Consider the following 6,000-nt stretch of genomic DNA (forward strand, 5'->3'; position numbering starts at 1 on the left):
ATGGAGAGGGAAGTGTGAAAGGGAGATGCATATGGAGCGGAGCTGCAAAGAGGTTGTAACATGCGGGCAGAGTTCCGCGGGGGGAAGCCTCGCTTGGCCATTAAATAGAGCCTTTTGATTGCTTTAAGCCACCGCCTTGATGTAAAACCGAGGCGAAGAGCCCTAGCCGCATCCTGGGAGTGAGAAGATGCGTACCGAAGCCTCTTCCTTCGATGCATTATTTATTGCTGGCAATCGGCTTCCGCAGAGCTGCATGGATGAGGCTTTAGGAATCCTTTGCAAACTCGAGGATAAGGAAATGCGCTACTGACATTCGAATGTAGAAACAGCCTTGGCTTCTCGTGCTGATTAAGTACCGGTGCCTGTTCGTAGAATTTTGATTGAGATTAAACGATAGTTGAAAATTCGGAAATGCGGTTACAAATTTATTGCGTTTTACAGCGGAAAAGATAGAACCGACTTCACTTTTCGTAACTGTAGGTAGTCTGTCTACCTGATCTTTATCATTTACTCCCATTTCTTCCTTCACTTTTCATATTTTCGATTCGCTTTTAGGAGGGTTTTCTTCCTCCTCCCCTTTCTATCTTTTATTTAATAGTTTTGCATATATTGTTATCTACTTTCAGGAGGAACAACTGCGAGAAGAAGCTCTGCCAGAGCAATACAGAGAGAAATTCGCATTATCAAGGCCAGAACTCGTTCTCACCAGCAGATGCTGCAAACCAGAGATGACGGGGGCAGCCACTCGAACAGCACTTGTCTGAAAATCAGAGACCTCGCACCAAAAATGTGCTCTCCTTGGTGTATTTCGATATTTCTAATGAGTGCAGCAAGGATCTCATCTCGAGTTCATATTGACTCGCATGTGTAGTGTCAGGTCATTCTCACCATCTGCCGTAACGAGATTGTTCTCAATTTTTTTTTTCTCGGAGCGTTATTGGCTAGTCGGGTTACAGAAAACATTCAGCCAATTACGTTTCCTACCCGGTAAGGAATTTACTGGCATATTTGAGGTGACGTTGCTTTGGTAGGGAACGGGCAGCGCAATGGGAAACACGCTGGGATTTTCTGTAGAGCCCCGTGAGCAGGGAGCGAGGAGGCAGGCAGACTGAGAGACAGACAGACAGACAGACAGACAAACAAACAGATTCCCCATCCTCTCGGTCCATGGGTGAAGACGTGCTGCAGCAATACGCATGCCGATTTCAGGGGGATAAAGCAGGAATTTTTACAGGGTACCGCCACCAATCTCTCGCTCTGCCTGTGAGACACGCGTACTCGTTTATGGGCACACACACCACGCACCCACCCCGCTCAGACCGCACTGATTTCATCACACGTGTGTTGCCTATGTATCGAAAACTCCTCTCTCGGTTCCTTTCCCCTTCTTTCCCTTGCCAGCCTCAGACCCGATGTGTGCCCTTCGTGCTCCGGACGAGGACCCGCCGCAGTCTGGCTCCCGAGAGCGGACAGGGACAGGGGAGCCCCAGAAGCGGGCTGCAGAATCGGGCCCAGCTGCTGGAGGACGGATGGACGGCAGTCCATCTCCACCGCCTCGTGCTCCCAGAGGCCGAGGCTGGGACGGGGAGCGGTGCACGGTGATGAGGGCAGCGCGGAGCGGAGCAGCCTGGCCGAGGTGGGGCGGTTCGGGCAGCGCCGTGCCCGTGGGGCTCTGGTGGCCGCTTACCCACGTCCGGTGGCATCGCCACTGCGCTTCGCTGCGGACTGGTTTCGTGTCACCATCGCCTCTGAGGGCTGCGTGAAGGGTTCGCCTCCCCCGAGGCCCCGCTCAGAGCCGGTCTCACGGGGAAGCTTGCCTTCGGACTGCCTCCTGGCTCAGGCAGGTAGTCGAGGAGGTCTGTTGCGTCTGCGCGATTCCCCATTACTTCGAGTTTTGGGACAGCGAGGGGAGGGACGTTCATGTCTCTTTCTGAATAAAACAGTAACGGGGAGCCGAATGCAGAACTCAGGGGAGCTTCCCCAGACGGGCCGATGTACATGATGACTGCCGGGAAGTTTGCAGGAGATCTTCCTGCCTGCATCAGACTGGAGCCCTCGCGATGGTCCCCACGGGTTCCCCGGCCGATCCCCATCGATTTGATTATTTTCGTTTATAATCCATTCCTCGCCCTGCTCTTAGCCCGATCCCACCGGACACCACCCCCCGGGTTTGTTGCTCCCGTGCTGTCGGCTATTGTGCGGGGCGATGTGAGCCAGCGGCAGCACGGGCTGCAAAACACACTTACACACGTACAGGCAGACAGACACCCTACACGCAGAGCTATTTGCCAAGAGTAAACATAGAGCTCAAGGCCCGAATGGAGTCTAAGGGAAGGGAAGAAAAAAAAAGAAAAAAGAAAGAAAGAAAGAAAAGAAAATAAAGGAAGAAAGAAAAAAGGCTCTGCTGGGCTCAAAGTGCATTAGCACGGCGCTTCGTACATTGCCTTTATTTTCACAGCCCCGAGGAGGATGCACGGCCACGACAGCCCCTTCCCGTACAGCCCGTCCCGTCCCGCTCCCCTCTCCCTGCGCGGTGATGCTGCGCCGGGAACGGCTCCGGCTCTGCCTCTGCCTTGTGTTTCCCACAGATCTGTCAAGTCCGATTTGGAAGGAGGCTCCCTCATTTGGGATTAATTTCCAGGCAGATTGGAAAGTATATCTCTGCGGGGTTTTCTTTTTCTTTTTTTTTTTTTTTTCTACAGAGATTTTTATGAAGTCTCCCTCGCTCTGTTGGTCACAGTCCGGACGTCAGAACTACCCTCAAAACTTTCCAAACTGATTTATTCCTTCGACCTTTCAGCTCTCCTTGCTGAAATACAGCCGAAGCAATAGCGGGCAGACAGCATTCAGAAGGCACAGATCGCAGCAGAAAGGATTCCCGATGTACAAATAGGCAACGAACACACTCCCATCCCAAACCAAAGAAATATAGAGGGGCATTCAAACATTTCCAGAGTAACATAGTCATAAATCAAAGGTGTCCTTCGGAAGTGTAGAGCCCTGAGAAGGAAAAATCCATCACACACATTTTAGCCGCGGGAGATTCCTTTTCTCCCGTCGGTCATTGGATATGGGAACTCTAGGCCAGTGCTGTTCGGTGGTGGCTGTGATCCCACGGTGCATCCTCAGCCCATCTGAAACACAGCCCCTGTAGTCTCCCTAAGAGAGAGAAAGCACTGGCACATCGCATAGCAATTTAATGCCAAAGAAGGCTGATATGCAGCGCAAATGGGCAACGAAATCAAACAGCTTATTTTTCCATTTTTAATGGATAGTGTTAACAATTATGGCATAATTAGCACTGTTTTATTAAGGCTATTTTTTACAACACGGTTAGAGGTGGAATCTTTGGAAAGAAGAGAATGATAGGTGCATGATGCTGGGTGTAAATACAAGCTGATAGACTGACAGCAAATAACACATAAGTGGCACTGAGGAGAGAGGACAGCTCTGCGAGTGGGATGTGCCCAGGAGAGCATGTAATGGCATTTACAGGATCCGATCCAGCACAGATATCTGCCTCTGTGTAGCTCTGAATATGGGATCCAGGCATCTGCACGGAGGGCATCTGCTTTTTCTTTTCATTATTATTATTATTGTTTTCCTTGCTAGCTGCCAGAAGCAGCATTTCTCTGCCACTGCCAAAGGCTTCAGAGATTATTACTTGTTCCATCAAGACCTGAAGAAGAAGGGCCTGATTCTGCTCCAAGAACAACCAGGACAATTTGCTCGTGGAAACCAGATCTGTTGCTTCACTGTTGTCAGTGAGTACATTGTGAAGGAATTTGGGCTTTCGATTTCAGTTGCTATCACTTCCAGACTCGTCGAGAGCCATAAAACTGCGGCATCTTTTTAATGTTACCATGAACTGTAAAAACACAATCTGCGTGGCAAACTCACAGATTTGAAAACAGAAGAATATTTATGGTGTGAATTTCATTTGGCAGAAGGCATAGGTAAATGAAAATGGACAGAGTTTTGGTGGCTCCCATGATGAAGACTTTTGATTTTTGGTTGTTTTAGATTAAACCAAAGGAGAACTCAGCCCCCAGCTATACACCCCCAGGGCTCCCATCATGGGTGTCTGTGCCCCAGGAGAAATGGCTGAATGAGGGGTGTTTGTCACACACGGTGTCATTGGTGTCTGCCTCATCACACAGCATGCAGCTGTCTGTTCCCTCTTGCATAACTTCCCTTCCCAGACATAGGGAAGTTTTAGGCCTCATTCTACTCCATATGGGCCAAATCGACACTGGGCTGAAGCAAAGCTACTCTTACACAGTCTTATCAAGCCAGGGTGGAGAGGGGTGGAGCCAAAGCTCAAAGCACTGGGGATAAACCCTGAGAGGTAGAAGTGGAATCCCCATCTGCTCTGGACAGAGAGAATGGGTGCAGAGAAGCTGTGGATGCCCCATCCCTGGAGGCACTCAAGACCAGTTTGGATGGGTCCCTGGGCAGCCTGAGCTGGTGGCAGCCCTGCCCATTGCAGGAGAATTGGAACTCGATGGGCCTTAAGGTCATTTCCAAACCAAGCTATTCTATGCTTCTGTGATTCCAGAAGTCTCAGCTTGGGGATCCTGGGGACCCTTTTCTTCCCCAGGAAAGGATTGAGAAGTCTCTATGGAACGTTTCTCTGAAGAGCTGAGGGATCTCTCACAATCAGGGGATTGGTTAATCAAGCGTTTTCTGAAGTGGATGTATTGCTCCAGAGACACAGCCGTACATCACTTGGAAAGAAGGGGAATTTTCCTTTTGATTCACATAGGAGAAAATGTGACCTCATGGGAACAAACTGCATGTAAATAGAGATATATGTAAAGATACATGTAAAGGCATTCCATTTGGGGGAGGAGGAATGGAAAGGTATGTACAAAAAAAAAAAAAAAAAAAAAAACCAAAACTAGAAAAGAAGGTAAAAAATAAGGGGGGGGGGGGAGAAAGAAAAAAGAAAATCCAGCTACCTAGCACAGCCATTCCAATGGCAATCTCCTCACTCCATGCCGAGGGTCCTGAGAAAAGTGGATGGACTGAGACAGGAGCTTTTGTCCATCTCTGCCTCATTCAAGTTCTACCCAGGGGAAAACAAACAAACAAACAAACAAACAAACCTCAAATATGGACCTTTGGGACACTGACTGAAAATTTTACCCAATATCTACTATCATGAGTCAAAAGTCAAAACTCTTAACACCCAGCCATGAATTCAAGAAACTTTCACTACTGGCATTCAAGCTGAAATAACACCAAATTATCATCGTACACCTTGACGGCAGCTGTGACTGCCTGGTTTATTTTTGCACCACTATGTCCATGCAGAGCTCTCAGGGGTACTGCATCCATAGGCTGGTTTTATCTGACAAAAGCAGAACATCCATCCCAGAGCTCTAGCCAAGTACTTCAAGTTATTTCATTCAGATCTGCCTGGGGCTTGCATCCTGTTTGCATCCCCAATGCCTGCCCACCACCTCTCCTTCCCCTGTCTGGCCAACCCACAGTCCACTGGCCAGGGACAGGGGTATCTCCTGTGGCAGGTGAGCACGGAGCAGTGCCCTGAGCACTGCTGGCAGCACAGCTGAATTGTACTGATGGGGATCAAGCTTGCAACCCGTGCTTGTCTCCATGCTCCCAGAGCTCAGCTTGATTGCACTTCAGAAGACTATTGAGCCTATGAGAAAAATAAACAAGGTAAAAGTAGAGGTGTAGGAAACTTTCACAGTAAGTAACATGCTTTTGTCAGCAGGCACTGAGTTCAGCTAGGAACAAACAGGGAATCCTGAAAACCGAGGTGGGAAGCCTGCAGCTGAGACAGACCATCTCCGGGGTGCATTGGCATTGTGTGGGAGAGAGAAATCAGGGCACGTTCGTGCAACTGCCCTGCCTGAAAGTGGGCGTGAGAAAGGCTAATGTTAGAAGCAAAGCTCAAGTGCTTGTGTGTTTGCTGTCTCTGAAAGAGGAAATGAGCACATACTGGGAAGCCCTGGCAGGGAAAGGCAGGGGTTG

Source organism: Phasianus colchicus, chromosome 6 (genome assembly GCF_987193195.1).
Source record: "Phasianus colchicus chromosome 6, bPhaCol1.hap1.1, whole genome shotgun sequence".
NCBI classification, from domain to species: Eukaryota; Metazoa; Chordata; class Aves; order Galliformes; family Phasianidae; genus Phasianus; species Phasianus colchicus.